The sequence below is a fragment of the Triturus cristatus genome, chromosome 11 (genome assembly GCF_964204655.1).
Source record: "Triturus cristatus chromosome 11, aTriCri1.1, whole genome shotgun sequence".
NCBI lineage: Eukaryota > Metazoa > Chordata > Amphibia > Caudata > Salamandridae > Triturus > Triturus cristatus.
In genome coordinates, this window is record NC_140594.1 from 314722242 (window position 1) to 314743345 (window position 21104).

Here is a 21104-nt window from a genome sequence, read left to right on the forward strand (position 1 = left end):
ACCGATTTTATTTCATTTTCTACCTGTTTAATGAGAGACTGGGTGTTCTTGTGTTTGAAAGTGGCGAGATTTTTTATCTTCCCTCTGATAGCTGCTTTATAAATATCCCAGACTATTAGTTTTGAGGTCTCACCTTCATTTAAGTCAAGAAAAGAAATGGTTTCTGTAGCCAGTGCCTCTGTATTAAGAGGATCTATAAAGATGCTACGGTCAACAGTCCACTTTGAAGGGGGAGAGGTGAGTCTAGGCGAAAGTCGCAACAGAACTGCCGAGTGATCGGATAAGTGCAGTGGTAGGTGTTCTACTTTTTGTGTGATACTGGCCAGTCGACAATCTATAAGATAAAAAATCAATTCTAGAGGCGTGGTTACGCTTCTTGTTCTGAAACGTGAAACATTGAGCCTTATCCCCTTTTTATTTCCAAATGTATATAACCCCCAGATCTTTAATGAAGATTCCTATCCACTCTCTCATTTTTGGTAGATTTGCACCGTCTCTAGCTGGACGTCTGTCCACATTAGGGTTTAAAATTATATTAAAATCACCACCCATTATGATTGGGGATTGGGTGTTCAGTAACTATGCGTATATTTTTTGAAGTGGAGTAGGGTCATCTATGTTAGGCCCATAGTAGCCCACCACTGTATACAAGGAATTACAGATCCTTACTTTAACTATAACCCATCCCCTTTTGCGTTCACCTCTGCAGAGTCCATTCTTGCCCTAAGAGATTTTTTTTAAAGGATTGCCACTCCTTTCATGCAACATTTTTGGTTTGTACATACATATATATCCACCCACTTCTGATGTTTAATTAAGTCAGCCCATTCCTTTTGTAAGAGGTGGGTTTCTTGTAATATAATAATCTCACTGTCTATTACCTTCAGGTACTCCATGATTTTCTGTCTGCGTCTTTTTATTCTAAGCCCGTTTACATTCCATGATAATATATTAATTGTCTTCATATTTGCTTATTATTATTTTTGTTTACTCTTACAACTCCTCCATCACTTTTCGTCTTTTTCTCCTTTTCCTGGATCCCATCTTCCCTATCATTGCTCACTTTGGACTTTTTTTCTTTTTTTTTCACTAACTTGCTCCCCACCCAGTGTTATTTTTATTTTATTTTTTTCAAAGGGTTTCTTAGTGATTCTTTCCCTTTACCCTTGCCGTCACCCCCCAGGAGAAGCCTCCCATTTCTTCTTTAGACAGGATCCTCTCCTTTTGAGCCCTTCATCCTCCAGGTGAGAAATATACTTTATTTTGTTTTACGTGTGGCCTTTTTGTTGCTTTCTAATCTGATCAATTAGACATTCTGCTTCTTGGCAGTGTCTGATCTAATTCGGAAAGACAAGTCATCTTTACTGAAGGACCCTACCTTTAGTGCTTCGCTGAGGATTTTCTCTTTGAGAACGTATGTTTTAAAATTAATTAGCATCTTCCTCTGCTTCTTCCTCAACTTCCCTCTACCAAACGGGTCTCTTTGGATATCTTCTGCCAAGTTACTCGCCTTTGCCCAGGGGACTGTCTCTTCCAGCAACATAATTGTAAATTTCCTAACATCCTCTCCCTCTAGGCCCTCTTGTATGTTGAGTAATCTCAGGTTTTTTCTTCTGGCTTGGTTCTCCAATGATTCCATCTTGTGTTTGATTTCTGATTCTGCATTTTTTAGGATTTTAATCTCTTTCTGGTTTGTTTCCACTTTCTTGCTTATGTTGTCTACTTTTGTCTCCACAATTGTCACTCTTTCTATTAGAACGTTGATCTTCTGGTCCAGTACCTCACAATATTCCTGAATTTTTATTTGGTTCCTTTATGATGTTGCGAAATTGGTCCTCATTTCCACATGCAAGGCTTCCGTTAATTTCTCTGTGTTGATCTCCATGGAGGGTCTTTTTGTTCCGCTTGCAGTGCGCCTGCAGCAGCTGCTGGGGTTTGGGTTTCTTTGACCGAGTCCCGGGGATCCGGTGATTCCAACGCTCTGTACCGACTGCCATCCATTTTTCCTGATGTCTGTTGCCCCTACGGCCCTTCTCTCTGTTTCCACAATCCTTGGCACTATCTGTTTTTCCTGTATTTTGAAATATGTCCTCCGAGAAGGGGTGATTTTCAAACTTGTGTCAGGGCCAGTGGCCCCTAATTTCCTCCTGCGTGCCCGGGACAAGGGGGCTTGAGGTTGTCCAGAGGCGTGTGCTCTCTCTCTCTCTCTCTCTCTCTCTCTTTTTCACAGGGTTGGACACTAAAGTGACCCGTTCCTTAGCAGGATCTTGGGGGTTCAAACTGCTTTCCTTCCTTATTCTGAGGCAATAACTTTTGTATGTAAGGACCCTTGTGTCTCCACCTTATATTCATCAAAGTTCCACTGCCTGATGTTTTCTCCCATAGCAGATCTTTACCTTTTTCTCCCTGCCCCTTCCGGGATCCAGTTTCACTTACCCTGCGACCTCGCTGCGAGCCTTTGCTTCTTTCTGCCCCTTTTAGTCCCATTGAAGGCTCCGGTACGATCTTGCTGTCTTCAGTGCTACCGCTGCTGATGTGCCTGCCAAATTCAGCTTGGATGGAAGTTCTTCCTCGCAGAGGCACTCTGGCGGCGGCCCTCCTGCGGCATGCAGTAACCGCTTCCGCCCATACACCTCCGAGCCAGGGTGTGCCGCAGCTTGTTACCGCCTCCCTCCTTACAGGTTCCAGCGTGTCCTCCACGGCCCCTAACCCCGGCCGATCGCTGCTCTGGACTCCTCTGCCTCCGCTGTATCCCCACTTGTCTGCAGTAAGTTTTCTGATTTCAGATTCCCGCTGAGTCTTTCCCGCTAGTGTTTCAATTTCGCAAATAGATTAAGTTCTCCGTTTCACCACACTATATTCATTATATCACCAGTCTCAGACCCGGAGTTTCCGAGCTCCCGACCAGACTCGTCAGCCGGCCGCCATCTTCTCCATCGTCAGTGACAACCTGCCCATCGCCCAATCCTCCTAATTGGCATATTTATTTTACTTGTAAGTCCCTAGTATATGATAAAACATGTACCCAGGGCCTGTAATTTAAATGCTACTAGGGGACTGAAGCACTCACTGAGCCACCCGCTAAAGTACCACTACAAAACATGTCTCCAGGTCTGCCATTGCAGCCTGTGTTTGCAGTTTTAAGCTGCCATTTAGACCTGGAAAAATAAACATTTTTCCAGGCTTAAATCTGTTTTAATAATTCGAAGTCATCTCAAAGGTAGGCACTAAATGCTCATATGGCAGAGTGCTGTGTACTTAAAAAGTAGGACATGTATATTTACTGTTTTACATGTTTTACATATCTCTACAGTCATTTTTCACTGTGGTTAGTAGGGGCCATAGACTACCAGTGGTTTACTCTATTACATTTAATAGAAGATAAACTCCGTTTTGGAGCAGCTAGAACAATATTTGAAAATCTCCTTTTAATCGCAATTTAAACTCCAACTTAATGGTAAAGTCACAATTCTTGCTGTTTTGGAAATGACACTTTTAGACACCTGTCATTTTTCTGCCTAAACCTAATACTGCCAGTGTCCAGGTTTTTCTTTGCCCCTGCAGGCTCTCTGGAGTCAGATGTTTATTGCTTCCAAACAGTGGACAAAAGGCCTGTGTGTGGGGGAGGCATGGGTCTTCCTGACATGATAGCTTGCCCTAATTACACTTCAGAGGCACTGGTGCTGGCATACACAGAAGAACCTGACACCAGATCTTTCTTTCCCTAGCCAGGCTAGAGTCAACCCCAGAGGAGAAGGGGAACTGACCAAAACCAGTTTAGGAGGTAGACAAAGGATTGCCCCCCATCCACATGCTATCACTTGCCATAAAAGTGGCATCTTCAGAACCTGAAATCAGCACACTTCTGGACCTGGTAAGACTCAGAGGAAGGACTGCCATGCCGTCTGAAGGAAGACTGGTCCTGCTTGCCTTGAACCCAGAACTCCAGAAGTGACTCCATGTGTCAGTCGACTGACCTTCTGCGTTAACTACAGGGATGCAGCAAGTTTCCATTGGCCTTTCCTGCTTCAAAGCTGACCAGACCCAACTGGACCTGAGCTGGTTCTCTCTGCTGGCCTCCGTAGAGGGAGTCCCAACCCCCCCAAATGCTGCAATCAAGGTCCTGGACCCTTAAAGTAGTCAAAGTGCACTTCTTCCTGCCTAACTGAAGGTTTCACTGGTTCTGATGCCGAGCCCTGCTGTGCAGCTGCCTCCTAAACACTTCACTAGGTCCAATGCAGAGTGATGCAGAGCGCCTCAGTCCCCACACTAAAGTCAGAAGGTAAGCCAGCTAAACAAATCTGATCCTGCATCTGGCCCACGCCCCACTATAGTTGACCTCAACTTGTGACACGGTCCCGCACGACCAGATAACCAGAGTTGTAGCTTTGAGCTTCTTGACACTATTTTTATCTAAAACAGTTTATACCTAAAACTTTTTCAAAACTCATATTTCCGGTCTCGCTGATTGGACTTTTGTCGTTTTGGTGTCATTTTAATTATTAAAATATTCTCTACTTTTCTAAATTACTTTGGTACTGTTCTTGTGTTGTGTTGTCACTTTATTGCTGTTTGAGTACTGTATAAAGACTTTACTCATTGCCTCTAAGTGAAGCCTGGATGCTTCTGTGCCAAGCTACCAGATGGTTAAGTAGAGTTTTATTTAAGTTCACTCCGACAGGGATTGTGATTATTATTTGAGGTGGGTGCCCGTCCCCTTAACTAATACCCCAAATTCTAATGCTGATCTCCTCTACCATAACTAATAATACTAATCAAGAAAAGGGGGGTGTTAATTAACACAGGAAAGTGCGGCGCCTGCAGTTTGTCGTTCTTTGTAAAATAGTAACAGATTACAACAGGCAAAGGAAACCACCTAAAACCCTCCAAAGTGGACCAACCGGTCCAAAATATCAAATAATCTATTTCTGTGCACACGTCTTTGTGTGATTTTTTTTAAATTTCGTTCCAAGGTAAAAAGTCAAGTCACAATGTGAATGTTCTTTTGTTCATTTTTTATTCTGGAAACACCACAGAGTCCAGCCAACACTTGTTTCGTCTTTTAGGGTGTGACCCCCAGACTTCTTCAGGGCTGTATGGCTACTCGGGTTTTGCAGTTCTATGCCTAATGTCCGGTTGTAATTCCGACCCGGTTCAGGCCAATCCAAGCTATTAATCTCCTGTCCCAAGAGAATGCAACTCCCCAATCTCTGGAAGTGTGACAATCTCAATTCTTATGAAAAACTGTAATCATATATGATACGATCCAAATCACGTAGTGTGTCCTGTGCAACTGAAACAAGTAAGTTTAATAAATCAAGACATCGGGCTTATCTGCCTCGAGACCTATAGCGAGTATGTGGAAATGTACCCCCGTGAGGACACACTGGTGCAGGGTCACCCTCTCGTCCACGGGTCCGAAGACTAACAAAGAGAGATCGGCACTGGAGTTGAAGTAAAACAAACCAAGTCTATTAAACACTCATGAGTGGGACTGCGTCTGGACAACACTCTAAAGTGTTGTGGAAGGAAGTCCATTGAATACAAAAACCATCAACAGTTTGTTGCAGTGTAATTGCATGGGAAGGAAAACTGGAGAGTACAGGTTTAAGCATGGAAATAGCTACAGGCAAACAAGAGCAGATGGGTGACCAGGTGGTCAGGAGATGAGGAGGGGGAGTAAGGAATGTTTATGGCGGCAATAAGCAATCAATTGATAACATCTGAGACCAGGTGCTCCGGCAGCTGCAGCCCCCAGCACGTACATCAGATTGACCATGTCAGAGAGGTCAGCTAAAGTTGAGGACACAGGCTGGGTGAAAAGGCGAAAAGCAGAGAGTAAAATTAACACGACAAACGAAATGGATGCCACAGTCAAAAATGGCTGCCACTTATGCTAACATAGAATTTACACTTTTCCACAGACAACCCTTTTAGCATAAGCTAAGACAGTTTTTTTTCCCTTCTAAGGAGCATAGCGTACATCCTCAACGTCTATTATCATTAGCCTATGTATTTCTCGTTCCACTGCTAAGCGGGCATTTACATTTTGGACATTTGCTTTAGACGGTATGCAGGCAGTAAAGGCAGAAGTACAGAGTGAACAGACCATTGGTCCACAATGAACACACAAACAACAAGAGAAGATAATAGCTACTAATATGAACAGGACTGATAATACTTTTAAACCCCAAACTTAAAGTAAGTTCCAAAACCACCCAGTCCAAGTCCATGTTCCTGGGTCTTGATGTATTTCGGTAGCTATCTTGTGTAGTTTGGAGATGGCCGCATAGACAGATTGCTAATTGTCCGGTATGAAAACACAGCAGCTGTATCTGATGAAACTGCATGCTCCACCACGGTCACCTAGAATAACACCTAGAACAAGTCTATTCTGTAAAGTGACCATGCGGATTGAGGCTTGTTCTTCCGTCAAGATTCCTAAGGCCGCAGTTGTCTGATTAATCACTGCCTCCATTGTACGAGTGAGGCGACGGACCAGCTTACTGTTTTGTACTGGGCCAACGAAGAAGAAAAATGCTTTATTAAAGTCTGTATTTTGTTCCCATGTGGTCTCTGTCTGATCGACTACAGAGCCATCGATGGCACGTTTTCTCCTACTACCAACGTGGTGATTAAACAATTGCAAATCTTGGTGGTATGTTGGGGAAGCTAGAAATACAGGTGGCAAGAGGAAGGCTATGTAACCGGTACCAGACCAGCCTGAAGGTAGAAAGTAGTATGCCTTAGCTCCACAAACTAAATAAGTATGACGTGATGCAAGGAAGCTGCTTTGGCCCCTCGTGGACATTTGCAACACTGTAGTACAGTTACTGTGACCCACTAGCACATTGCCTGTACTCTGTACACAGAGGGGGACAGTAGTCAGAACAACAGAAATAACAGGGGTCCCATTTCCTTTAGCCGATCTAGAGTTTGGCTACACATATATTTTGTTGCTGCATTTCCTCTACTATGTTCTTCCATCTCCAAGACAGTCCCCTTGGCTTTTGGGTCCCCATCTTCGTTGGGATAGCATACTTTATTCAGTTTGGCGTTGAGGTCGCCCATATCCCATGTTTCTGAGAGGTTACATTTGTAGGAAGCATATAGAAGCTCGAACCAAGCTCGGCATGAGCCATTGTGAGAAAATGGCAGTGGTGGCAACGGGATTCCTTTTATGTTCTGATGAGGAGGAATCTTGCCACAAACCCAACAGTTAGCAGCATTGCTTAGCTGGTGTGTCTGATGCAACATTTGAAGAAATGAGTTGTTTCTCAGATTTTGCCGATACCCCTGTGCATGTTGCGGCAAATCGAAATAATGGTGTTCCTTTGCAGCATGCGATGTAGCAGTAGTGTTGAGCAAGGAAGCCCCAGGCATTACTTCCTCCACTACCCACATTACAGTAGCGACCAGGGCAGCAGTCAAAGTCAAACCAAGGATGCAAAGTGTACAGCCATTACACATGGTCGTAACAATCCCCTTCTTCTCCTTAGGGGGGGATCATTTTTTGGTAAACGACAAGAAAGGTAGCGCCCTAAGAGTCCTGAGTGGACGTTGGTTTCTTCACTGAGGTTGGGACGAGTAGCCACTAATAGGCTGACCCCCCTTTGTAGTCAGACTTTACCACTCAGGACAATGGCTTCACCTGTCTTGTTTTGCAATGGAGCGCCTTTCTTCCGGGCTCGGAGTAGGTACCTGGATGTACCGGGGATAGTGTGATCCAGAAAAACTTCCTCAGTTCTTTCAGTTATGTAGCTCGTCCCGTTTCTGTGACCAGGATGTCGCGGTGATCCTGCACCGCAGCCGGATCCACTAAGGCGAGCGGAACCTCTTTGCAGTGGGTGGCGTGGGTCAAATTCTTCCTGTTGGTCTCTCGGACTGCAGTTCGGGTGGCGAGGAGGACTTGTTCGGGGCCCTTCCAGCGAGGTTCCAGACAGTTGTTCGTTGGAAAGCCTTAACCATTACAAAGTCTCCCGGACGCAGGTCATGTCCATCACCTTGTGACCTGTCCGGGAGAGCTTCTCAAACCTGCTGATGAATAGAAAGTAAACTGTCAGTCAACTGAGACAGATAATCACTCGTTAATGTGTGATGCACATCGTGTATAGGGCGAGGCTTAGGAACCCCCAAATATTCATGGGCCTGCTGAACACGACCTCATATGGGGTAAGCCCAGAGCGTGTATGCGGTATTGATCTGATGGAAAGCAGTGCTAAGGGCAATGCATCAGGCCATTTTAAAGAAGTGGAAGCCTGTATTTTTGCCAATTTCAGTTTCAATGTAGAGTTATAACGTTCCACCAAGCTTGCTGACTGTGGGTGAAAAGCAGCATGGAACTTCTGCTTGACCCCTAGCCCTTTCATAACATATTCTACAACCTGTCCAATGAAATGAGGCCCATTATCACTCCATAAAGCTCGGCAAACACCGAATCGAGGAAAGAATTCCTTCAGGAGTATTTTCGCTGTTGTGAGGGCTGTATTGTCTTTCGTAGCATATGCCTCCACCCATTTGCTGAAGGCGCAAACTACAAAGACATATTTGAGGTTATTGCAGCACTCAAACTGGATATAGTCCATCTGAAGGATCTCAAAGGGGGCAGTTGGTGTCGCAAACCCTCGTACTGGAGTCTGTGTTCCCTTCCCAGGATTGTACTGGAGGCAAACTAGGCAAGACTGGACTATTTTTTTAGCGGTAGCAGCAATGTCAGGATGGTCCCAGACTTGCATAAGCTGCTTTGCTTCTGAAGATGCGCCAACATGGGCTGGACCATGTGCCATATAGATCAGAGGGTAGAGGTATGCAGTGGGCAACTTCCATTTAGTCATATCTTTGCTCCTCCAACAGTCCTCATCGTCCAGTGCTCCCTCCTTAGACCATTAGTCTAACTCATCAAAGGAGGCAGATTGTTGCATATCCAACACTTCCTGTCTAGCATCATGCCAACGTTCAGCTTGCGACTTAACCACATACATAGACGTGGTGCTTTGCTGCGTTGCTGTCTCACGAGCTGTGCGATCCGCAAAGGCATTATCTGCTCCTATTTTATCGGTCACCTTTTTGTGTGCTCTCCACTTGACAATAGCTATTTTCTTGGGATAGGTTAAGGCGAGGAGATTGTGTACTAATTCTCCATGCACTATCTGTGTTCCGTGTGAAGTGGCAGCCAAAGTTGTGTGCTATCCCGAACGCATACTGACTATCAGTGTAGATATTGACAATCCGGTCTTTACTAAGCTCACATGCTCTAGTTAGAGCAATCAGTTCAGCTGCTTGAACTGATTTCTGTGGTATACAAGCTGTCTCAACTATTGTCTGGAGTGTCGTAATAGCATAGGCAGCTGATTTAGTGCCATCGGACAATTTCAAACATGACCCATCAACCCATAACTCCCCGTCTGTAATGGAGAAGGGAGTATCTTGTAGGTCAACACAACCTTTTGTTTGCTCTTCAGTGAGAAATATGCAATCATGTGACTCTTGTGACTGAGGCTGAGTAGATGGAAATGACAATAATGTGGCCGGATTTAGTGTCAAGCATCTTTTTAGCGTGATATTGGGGGGTCCAAAAGTGTCAATTCTTATCCTGTCAACCAAGCACTAGTCAAATGCTGCGTCTCTGTTTGGTTTAGCCAGGCTGGCCACTGAATGGGGTACTAACACAAGCAGTTTGTGTGATAAAACTATTCCTTCACTCTGGTGTATGGATACAGCCGTTGCTGCCACTGCTCGGAAACATCCAGGCAGCGCGCGAGCAACTTTGTCAAGGACAGCTGAAAAATATGCACACGGGCGTTGCTTATCACGTTGCATCTGTGCTAAGACCGAGGACACAACCTTCCCTTTCATGTACATAGTGTGAAAGTTTTAGTGTAGTCAGGAGTACCTAATACTGGTGCAGAGCAGAGGGCTTGGCGTAACTGTCGGAAGGCCCTCTGGCATTCAGTGGTCCATGGGAGGGGCATCGGGGTGTCTTTGGTCAAAAGGGCTAACAAAGGTTTAACAATGTGCGAAAAACTGGGGATCCACTGCCTACAAAAAGAAGTAAAGCCAATCAATGCACGGACATCCTTTTGAGTACGGGGCACAGGAGTATCTAGAATGGTCGGAATGCGATCTGGCATGAGCGCACCGCCCTCCTTAGACAGGAGGTGACCTAAGTAGGTAACCTGCTGTCTACAATATTGCAATTTCTTTCTAGAGACTTTGTGATTATGTGATGCAAGAAATGATAACAGTAACAATGACACTTCTTCACATTGCTCAGGAGTGTCTGCAGCTAGCAGAATGTCATCCACATACTGAATGAGGGCCATCCCTTTTGGTACAGGAAAAGAATCATGTTGTCTCTTAAATGCTTGACTGTAAATACTAGGACTTTCTGTATAGCCCTGTGGTGCTCTACAGAACCTGAAGGATCTGTTTTTCAGTGTGAATCCAAATAGATAACGGCTGTCCGGGTGAATGGGTATTGAGAAGAATGTGTTCTTCAAATCAATTACGGAGAATGTGGTGGCAGTGGGAGGGACCATAGTGAGGAGGGTTGTTATGTCAGAAACTACGGGATATTTGAGCACCACTATTTTATTAACCTCCCGCAAATCAAATATGAAGCTGTAAATCTTATTATCAGTGTCCTTTTTCAAAATAGGAAGGATAGGGCTATTGCAGGTATTATTGGGAACCTCTTCCACTACACCCACTTTAATCAAATTCTGGACAATACCGGCTAGTGCTTCCCCGCCCTCTCGAGAAACGAGGCAACAAGGCACCCTCCCTCACTTGAATTTGTACAGATGGAATAACCATTTGGCCCACATCAGTGTCTGATCTAGCCCACAAAGTACAAGGTAGGGACGCCAGAGCGGCGTCCTCATTGATAAGGCAAGATCTATCAATGAGTGGATAGTTGTCATTAAGGATAACACCTACACCTTCTGGGGAACAGCGTATTGTAGCACTAAAATATTTTAGCATATCGACACATACAATGTTATCTGGAGTGTTAAGGGAGAGCAAGAATGGACATGCTGTAGTGAATTTATGTAGTCCAAATTCGAGTGGCTGTGATAGTGGGCTAGGTGTAGGCGTTCCATTGATCCCTAGGAACCAGTCTTATAGATAGGGCACTACGGGTAGCCCCTGTATCAACCAGAAACCGATCAGTAGATCCCAAGACATTTGCGTCAACATAGGGACCCATTTGATCTACTGGCACCTCAACCGGTCCCACACCCTCTCCTAGGCATCCCTATGCATAATCGGAATCTGTGAGTGTATCAGCAGAATAGTCCGTCATTTGGTACTGATGGCGTTTGTCAAAAGTATTAAAGATAATTTGGACCGTGTTCAACTGCCTCAAACCGGGGGCGAGCACCTGCACCTCCCTTGCTACGTACGCTCCCTGGATGCCCTCTCATACTTCCCCTTCCCAGCTGGTATTGTTGGCCTTGCAAAAGAGGGCACTCAAAATGCCAGTGCCCAGTCTCCTTACAATAAGCGCACTGGTCAGGAGACAAATTTGCCAGAAGGAGAGGGAGTGCTCCGGGTGTATGCATTGCACGTCCGCCTCCTCCACCTCTCCTAAATAGTGTACCATACGCCTGAGCCATCATAACCTTTGTTTTTAAATATTTAACCTTTTTATCCTCCCTTCACTTCCTGTTCCTGTCGCTCATAATATTGTGCCATTGTCAAAAGGGAACTTGGGGAGGATGTGGTCCAAGAACTTTCACTGGCCTTGAGGCGACTAGATATTTCAGGTAACATATTAGCAACAAATTTGTCAACAAACAGGTGTTGACCCGTTTCGTCGCCAGTTACTGGCCACTAAAATCATGAAATGTCTCTTCAAATCTTGAAAAGAAGTCCGAAACTGACTCCTCCTTTTTCTGTTTACAAGACGCTAACGTAGTCCAGTCTATTTACTTAGGGGGTATGAGAGTCTTTAATTTAGTCACAATAGCTTTGGGAAGATCTAATATCTCCTGTAGGGGCTTCTGGGCAGGTGTCCTGTTCGCATCTCTTTTTTCTAATCTTTCCCAACTTTCACCAAATGCCGCAGCGTCATCAATTTTACGTATAGTTGTCCACATATCAGGGGGCAAAATAAGCCCAAAGAACATATCTATATCTGCTAAGGTCATAGTGCAAGAACTGATGGCTCCTTCCACCACATCATAGAAGGCGGCGGGATTTTTCCAGGGTTCGGGCAAGGCAGCCTTAAGGGCCATAACATCTGTTCTACTTCTAGGAGTGTAGACCCAATTATATATGAAATATCCCTTTGCCTCATCAGAACCCTTATCATCACTTGTTCCTGCACCCTTCGGGGGAACATACAGAGGTGCGGCTTCACGCATTGGTTTCATAGCAAGCATACTACTACTTGGATTATTCGCATTGATTGGGACATCTGCATTCTCTGTCTTAGACTTTTCTATTTCTACGGTTTATGCTGCTGTTTAAATAATTATTTTTCCTTTTGCAGTTTTAATGTGTCATCCCGTAGTTTAACCGCTCGTCTAATTGTATCAGGTATGTTTTTGAAATGGCAAGTCCCATCTCTAACTGCTTATAATCTGCATTCAAGTCTTTTGGGCCTGGTTCATCAGAGATATGTTGCCAATTATATAATACATTCCAACAGAAATTTTCTAAAAAATATAGCTGTTTTGCTTCTTCCCAAGCCTGAACCATAATTGTGAGGACCGTCGCTGTGGTTTTTTCCGCCGAGATTCCTCTCTAGCACTGCCCTTTAATTTATCTTTCTCTTCGCTAGATAAAGTGGAGCGAGTCTGTCGTATGAGTTGCTTATCTTTGTCCAACTCTTTTGAGGGAAATATTTCCTCATCTGAAGTACCTCCCTCCGGGGCACTCGATCAGGAGATTTATACGGGGGTGGGGGTCGCTCTAAGATAGAATCATCATGAGGCTTATTAAGTATTGGATTAACAGGACATCTAATATGGTACTGACCATTCGTCTGCAATCAACGTTCTCTTTCTACCTTTTCTAGCCTTTCCTGCATTTCTTTGTCTCTCAATTCAACACATTTCTGATACATCGTTTTCCGCTGTTCTTTCTGTGCTACAACTTCCGCTTTCTTCGCTCTCTCTCGCACTTCCTTATCCCACATACGCAAACTATCAAACATATCCTGTCTACTCTTCCTTTTGAACAAACACCGTTCCACATACTGCACCTTCTTAAAATCAAATGATCCATTTACTGGCCTCTGTAGGTCAGATTCTTTCTTGGTGTATTTGTTCCACAATGAGCCATACATTTTGTGACAAATACCGTATTTTATATACATCTCTCTATTCGGCGTCGCTTCTGGAGGAGCCGGCTTACTTTGTTCAAAACCATTTCTTGTACTGCAACAGCAGCACCACTTACAAAACTTGCTAAAAATAGGCATGTTTTACTGATATGTGTAAAATATTACTATACAAAACCAGTTTCAAAAGGAGAAAAATCCCCACATTACCTGCCTTCAGTCTTTGCAAAGAATGAATACCAAAACCAAAAATCTCAAGAGTGCCACATCAGCAACCTTACCAAACAGAAGTCTTCAACTCCCACCTGCCAATCTCAGGTTGACCTAATGGTCACTGCAAAATTCACCAAGAAGCCCCAGTCGAGACCGGCCACCACCCCGAGGGTCAAGTCAGGAAAACCAGAAAGTTCACGTTGGCTGCAAAGGTCTTCTCATGCAGTGCACGTCCTCAGTGATAATTTCGATCTTCCGTCAAGACCAGGTGCTGGACTCCAGTTGTGGAAATGTACCCCCGTGAGGGCACACTGGTGCAGGGTCACCCTCTCGTCCACGGGTCTGAAGACTAATAAAGAGAGATTGGCAATGGAGTTGAAGTAAAACAAACCAAGTTTATTAAACACTCATGAGTGGGACTGCGTCCGGACAACACTCTAAAGTGTTGTGGGAGGAAGTACATTGAATACAAAAACCATCACCCTTATATACAGTTTGTTGCCGTGTAATTGCATGGGAAGGAAAACTGGAGGGAACAGGTTTAAGCATGGAAAAAGCTACAGGCCAACAAGAGCAGATGGGTGACCAGGTGGTCAGGAGATGAGGAGGGGGAGTAAGGAATGTTTATGGTGGCAATAAGCAATCAATTGAAAACATCTGAGACCAGGTGCACCGGCAGCTGCAGCCCCCCAGCACGTACATCAGATTGACCATGTCAGAGAGGTCAGCTAAGGATGTATGTCGTTACAACGCACACTTTTACAACGCATGCACTTACAACGCATTTTTTACAACGCAACATCCACTACAACGCATTCCATTACATAGCATGACACTACAACGCATTTTTAAAAACTACCTTTACAACGCATTCCATTACATCGCATACTACCTTTACAACGCATACCATTACAACGCATAATATTAAATTGCATTTAAGGTAAGTATTGGATAGTATAGGGGTAAAAATTACTATTCTAACTCCAGGGGGTGCAACAGTAGGGTACGTGTTGGATTGCGTTGTAATGGTATGCGTTGTAAAGGTAGTATGCGATGTAATGGAATGCGTTGTAAAGGTAGTTTTTAAACATGCGTTGTAGTGTCATGCGATGTAATGGAATGCGTTGTAGTGGATGTTGCGTTGTAAAAATTTTGTTGTAAGTGTAGTGCGTTGTAATAGTTGCGTTGTAAAGGTTGTTCACCTCAGCTAAAGTTAAGGACACAGGCTGGGTGAAAAGGCGAACTGCAGAGAGTAAAATGAACGCAACAGAAACTAAATGGATGTGATAGTCAAAAATGGCTGCCGCTTATGCTAACATAGAATTTACACTTTTCCACAAGTGTGCAGATCTATGTCCGGAATCCGGGGAAGGACGACGTAGATCAGCGTACTCGCTGTATGTCTCGGGGGGGGGGGGCGGGGGGGGGGGGGGGGATATGCCCGATGTCTTGATTTATGAAACTTACTTGTTTCAGTTGCACAGGACACACTACGTGATTTGGTTCATATAATATATGATTACAGTTTTTCATAAGAATTGAGATTGTCACACTTCCAGAGATTGGGGAGTTGCATTCTCTTGGGACAAGAGGTTAATATCTTAGATTGGCCTGAACCGGGTCAGAATTACAACCGGACATTAGGCATAAAACTGCAAAACTCGAGTAGCCATACAGCCCTGAAGAAGTCTAGGGGTCACACCCTAAAAGACTAAATCTGTGTTGGCTGTACTCTGTGGTTTTTCCAGAATAAAAAAGGAACAAAAGAACATTCACTTTGGGACTTGACTTTTGCTTTTTACCTTGGAACTAAATTTCTAAAAATCATACGAAGACGTGTGCACAGGACTAGATTATTTGACAACTAATAAAACTGCCAACAAATGCATGAACTCACATACGCTTTACCCACTAAAGATAGTGCCGAACTCTTATTAATTTAATCTACGACATAGACACTAAAGTAAATGTATGGAAAAGTTTCCTTTAGAGCACAAGACTAATCTCAGTAACCAACAATAACCCCCCCAAAAAAATAACCTTGGGTTCCGGAGCAGCGTGCTACTTTGTGTAAAGCACTACAACTCCTCATCAGAGATAGTAAGTCCTATACAAATGCAATTACAATACAATATAATACATATCCTACACTGAAACTAATATACCACTCAGCATTCAGACGATTGTAGTTCACACAGACTGCTAAATAATCCCCTTTCACTGCTTGACACACACTCACATAAGACAAAACTGATGGTCATGTCCACCCAGTACTGTGCCAGCAGGGCCGGACTGAGAACCAAAACCGGCCCTGGCAAAGTGCTCGGCTGGACCCCCGGGCCTTGGGGGTGCCGCCGAGCTCTTTGCGAGGGCCGGTTTTCGGCCAATTTTGTTACAGGGCCGATTTTGCAGCTATGCTGCAAAAACGGCCCTGTAACAAAAACGGCCCCCAGGGGCCCAAAACCGGCCCCAGCCCGTGCGGCGCACCGGGGGATTGCCCGGTGCCCGCTATGGCCAGCCCGGCCCTGTGTGCCAGTGTACAGCAGTAAACCACTCCTTGCCATCTCATTAGGCATGGACTAACTGTAGAGATTTGCCATATGCCGCTGGCCAACGGAGGACTTTTTTAGTTCATCACTGTAGGTCCTGACTAGCTATATACTATGATTGATTCTGGACATCTCACAATGACAATGACGAATGGGATGATTTTAACAAAGTCCATCCCGGCTGATCTCTTCCTAGTTCTCTCTTAACCCAGGATTGCTCAGGACCATCCACTTTAAACAGAATAACTCGGAATCGACAACCCAGTGCAGTGACCAGCAAAGTGGACTATGAACATAAGAAATACCATAAAGGGACCTGCAAAGCTGCTCAAAACATCAAGCTTACTGAAAACCAGAACCTGCTTGTGTGTCTGGCATGCTTTTTCATCCATAGCAATGCGTCCGATAACACGATAATCACTCCTTAGTGGTCATCACTTATGACATGAAAACACTTCCTACACAGGATCAAAATCAGGAGAACACACTTCCAACCACACACCATACACGGTGTTGCGTGCTACCTATGTAGGCAAATGCTTCAGCGCCCCACATAGGGGGCATTTAGCGCTATATAAATGTTGCAATACAATACAGAAAGGAACTCCATTAAAACAATGGGAACCACCACTGAGGTATGCAAATGCTGGCGACATACCATCTTTAAAAACAAGTTTCCCCTCTCTTTGTCTGTGATTCACTTTCATTCTTAAAATTAAGTATTTCCACGTGATCATAATCCCGCATGTTCCAAGGTGTTTCCATCCAGTTTGGATCCTGCCAACGGACTCTTCAACAGTTGTTTCCAAACGTTTCAAATGTACTCTGGACTGAACCACTAGGTGGCAGACTAATGCAACGCCAGTGCAATTTTTAACTACTACCGCGTTGCAATTGACTGTCATTGCTAAGTAATTTTCACTTTTTCGTGAGAAGTCTTGAGGCATCTTCTTAAAAAGTAAAACAAAAAATGGATGAAATATTACCTTTAAACGCACATTTCAAGAGGCCGTACCAATAAAATACTCCACCTGTTTTTTTTTCCCTGCTACCTCTTATCAGTGCCTGACCGACCTGAAGACTGAACGTGCTTATTGAACTTTAGAATACATAGATATACCTTAATTTTCTATCACGAGATTTGTTTACCCTAAGCAGTCCCCGCCTCCACCATTTTCCCAGGAGGGTTTTTAACCCCTCTCGGTGTGGTATACTTTCTTAGTGCCAGTCAGGGAGGCTTTCTGCAGCAGTTATGCGGGGGGGGGGGGTCTTCTTTCCACAAGTACTTCCATGGCACACGTTTCATGTCATTTAATGCAGGCCTACAAATTCCAGGCTAACAGTAAACCGATAATGTTTTGTTAGTATAATTTCCTAAGCATCAAAAGGTTCCGAAAAGCCATGTCTTCCCGATGCGGGGGGCGAGGGGGTGGGGGGAGGGCGGGAGGGAGTAGTGGGCATCCATTCTGTTGGTCCAAGCTTCGACTTGTTTGTATTATATTCAATCCATGTTTCTTTGTGTGCTTAATGGATTTTAAAGCAGATTGTGCTTTAGCCAATCTTTGTGTATTTGGAATTAAATGATTCTAAACCTGGTTGATGTTGCATCGATATTTTTTAACAATTGTTTATGGGGACATATTTTGTCTAAATAAACAATTTGAAAGGGTCCTTTTTTTTGCATATGCCCGTTTGGCTCCATGACTCACCCGAACTTAGTGGGTAACTTTTTATATCTAATCTTCCTTCTAGTTACCAATCCCCTTCTCTCCCCCCTCCCCCCCCCCCCCCCCCCACCCCACAGACCATCATTCTATTCAGAATAGAGAAAAGGCCTGTCTACCAATCTTAAGAACAGAACTTTCTGGGTTAATCTCATCCTTTCTTTTCCGTCACTGCTTACCCCTTCATACCCATCCCTCTGACGCCTGTCCTAGGACTTTGCCCTTGGTTAAGTGTAATGGGATCATTAGAGTGTGATAGTCGGCTGCATGGCTGTGTAGGGATATCCATTACTTGTGAGCAGGCCGCAGCGGTCTTTGTTCTCTGTATATTTCGCAATACGAACTTTAGGTTTAGAGATTTCTCGTTGCGGAGATTCCGTCCTGAGTGCAGAGACTCCCACAACTGTGGGTCCGCCGCTACGAGTGCAGAGGCCCTTTGTGAATCAGGCCCTAAGAATGGAATTGCTTCCCCTATAACTACTTTCCATGGCTATGAATATATTCAGCAACCTCTTCTTCAGTGAACAACTGAGCTTGTCTACTTGCCTACACAGGCCCCTCAGCCTTCAGTCGCTGCGCAGTCTGCAGGGTGTCTGATCAGTACAGTAACAGCATTTCATGTCACTATGATCGCTAAAAGGACGTCTTATTAATAGTTTCCAATCATTCTCCATGGACCACTGTACAAAGGAGTTTCTTTCCAACCTCTGTTATATTATATATGAGGGCATTTGCTAACTCTGGTTGTCAGTAATGTGTCTCTGCAGAGGTCTTCCGTGATATTGTACCTGAAGTCATGAGGAGTGTGTATGCAGCATTCATACTGTCTAACTATTTCTGGGGAATTTCAAATGATTTGATCACTTCAACTGATTTGTTATGTGTTACTTTTTTATTAATTCATCTTAGTAGACTACCATAAAAGCTGTTAAAACTATTGTTTCTAGTGACACCAAACCGAGGCAATATTTGCTCGTTTCTAGTTACACTTCAGTTGAGGGTTCATTGTATAGGCAATTTTTAGGCCACTTTTAATTTCCTGTACCTAATTTCTTCCAAATTACCTATACCATTCTAAGCCAAAAGGCTGAATCAACTTCATCAAGGTACACAAACTGCTTGACAATATTTGGTACCCACTCCTGTTTTAGTGATGTTTGGTTTAGCCATTTTAGAGAGATATCTGGGTTTTTTCACCATATTCACACCATTACACAGAATGCAGTTTCACAATTTTTGGGTACTGAGGAGAGTGGTTCATCCATTTTTTAATTGTTTTTGAGTCTTCGGGCCTGATTACGACCCTGGTGGTCCGGGAACCGCTGTCTCCGTTTGGTGGTCCAACCGCCCACATACCGAATTACGATGCGGGCGGGGAGACAGCCTCCAGACCGCCGCCTCTGCCAACATTCCTGCTCCTGCTGCGGTGGCAGGAGAGGCAAAGGCGGCCAATGGAGGTGGTCCCCGCTCCTACACCACCGTCCTAATTATAACCTGCCTGTCCGCCGCCCTTTTCTTGGTGGGGACACCACCATGAAAAAGTCAGTAGAAAGGCAGGTAATGGGCCAATAACACGTGGCTCTGGTGCAAAAATGCTCCTATGTGATGTGGCTGGTGCTAAGCTGGTAGCCTCCGTTGCCTTCATGCCGGTGCGCACACTGTTTTCCTTGCACCAACATCCATGTGTATATTGAATTGCTCAGGGTACTAATTCACAACCATCCTTTCTGCTGGCTTCTTGATGTGTTTGCTGTAAAGTGCTAACGCTGCCTACTTTAGCAAATCATATCCAGACCCTTTGGCTTTGCCAATGCTTGTTTTGATTTTGTGTAAATCTGTCAGTGTGGGTGTTTTTCTTTGTACGTAACTAGAAGAATGTCAAAAGCGTTAGGCGAGACTGCTCCTCACATGAAGACCGACTGTACTTTGCATAAAAGGAATGTGAACTGCATCCGTGGTAGCCGAAAAAACTACTCACCTGCACTGATAAGAAGGAAAAAAACATGTTTGTTTAACATCTGGACTCCATTTTGAGAGTAGCAATCGTGATTACAAAAATGATTCTTCGGGCAATGGGAAGCATGAGTATAGCTTAAAGTTTTTTTTTAACATTAAATATACTTTTCTGTTACACACGGTCTGTCTTTTGACCTCTTATGTTGGCCAGCAGGCACAGCCTCCCATCTATATCTAACAGTTTCCAGCATATTTTTAGGACGAAATGTGTCCACTAGGCCACTTCCAAAAAGGTGAAATAATCGACTTGATGAAACAAAATTGTAGATTCTGTCCATCCCCTCTCATCTCAATCTCTCTTACCCCCCTTTTTCTGTTTCTTTTGGAAGTTTTATTATTTTGAATACTTTTAGACCTTAGGCCTTGTTAATTAAAACAAAAATGCTGTCTTCCTATGCAGACCGCATTCCATGTATAATTTGCCAGGTCATGTTCCCCTTGGACCTGCTGGCCTCCCCAACTAGCCTTTCACCCAAGGGGAAGAGTCTAATGGAGACCCACAGGTGCTCCCCGCATCCACTGCCCAGTGATGATAATAATAATAACCCGGGTTTTGTAAAGCGTGAACAAATCACCCCTAAGGTTCTCAAGGCGCTGGGGGCCATCGGGGATATTGAGCGAGCTATTGCCCAGAGTCACAGGGTGCTGGGCTGAGGGATGTATGATGTTACAACGCAATCATTTAGATCGCGGTACATTACATCGCTGTTTTTACAACGCAAGTCGTTATGACGACTTGCGCTGGGGACCGCTGGACTTAGGAATAGTATGATTTACTATTCCAACTCCAGCCTTCGTACAGTAGGGATGGTGTTGGAATAGGAAATTACACTATTCCGTAGTCTATAGCGCCATCCAGCGCAAGTCGTTGTAAAGACTTGCGTTGTAAAAGCAGCAATGTAAATGTATTGCGGTGTTTTGACCGCGTTGTTAAGGTCGTTTTCCGGGCTGAGCTGCCTCCGGCGCCGGGAATCGAACCGTGAGCCCCGTACTCCGGAGTCAGCCACCCTGGCAGGCCGTTGTTCCACATTTCTCCCAAGTGATGAGCTCGCCTAATAGTGGGCAGGGTGTCCCCTCCCTCTGCCAGCTTCTTAATAGTGAATGGGCGTTTGACTCTTGTGCAGAAGAGCATGGAACAGATTTCATAGAGTGAGCCCATGTGGTCCACTGGCCCTGTCTATCTACCAGAGGTCCTGGCGTCTGATTTACCTGCTGGTGAGCACCTTCGTCTATCACTTCTTGCCTTTGCCAGGTGAGCTGTAGCTTCTCTCAGGTGACGGCCTCGTCTAAAGTCAGGTGAACTACGCCTTTTCT

General features: G+C 44.5%; 1 protein-coding gene across 2 annotated transcripts in view; it reads left to right on the forward strand.

Annotated features, from left to right (window-relative positions):
- Window positions 1-21104, forward strand: part of RNFT2 (ring finger protein, transmembrane 2) — a 276550-nt gene that overhangs the window by 113215 nt on the left and 142231 nt on the right. The window lies entirely within an intron of this gene.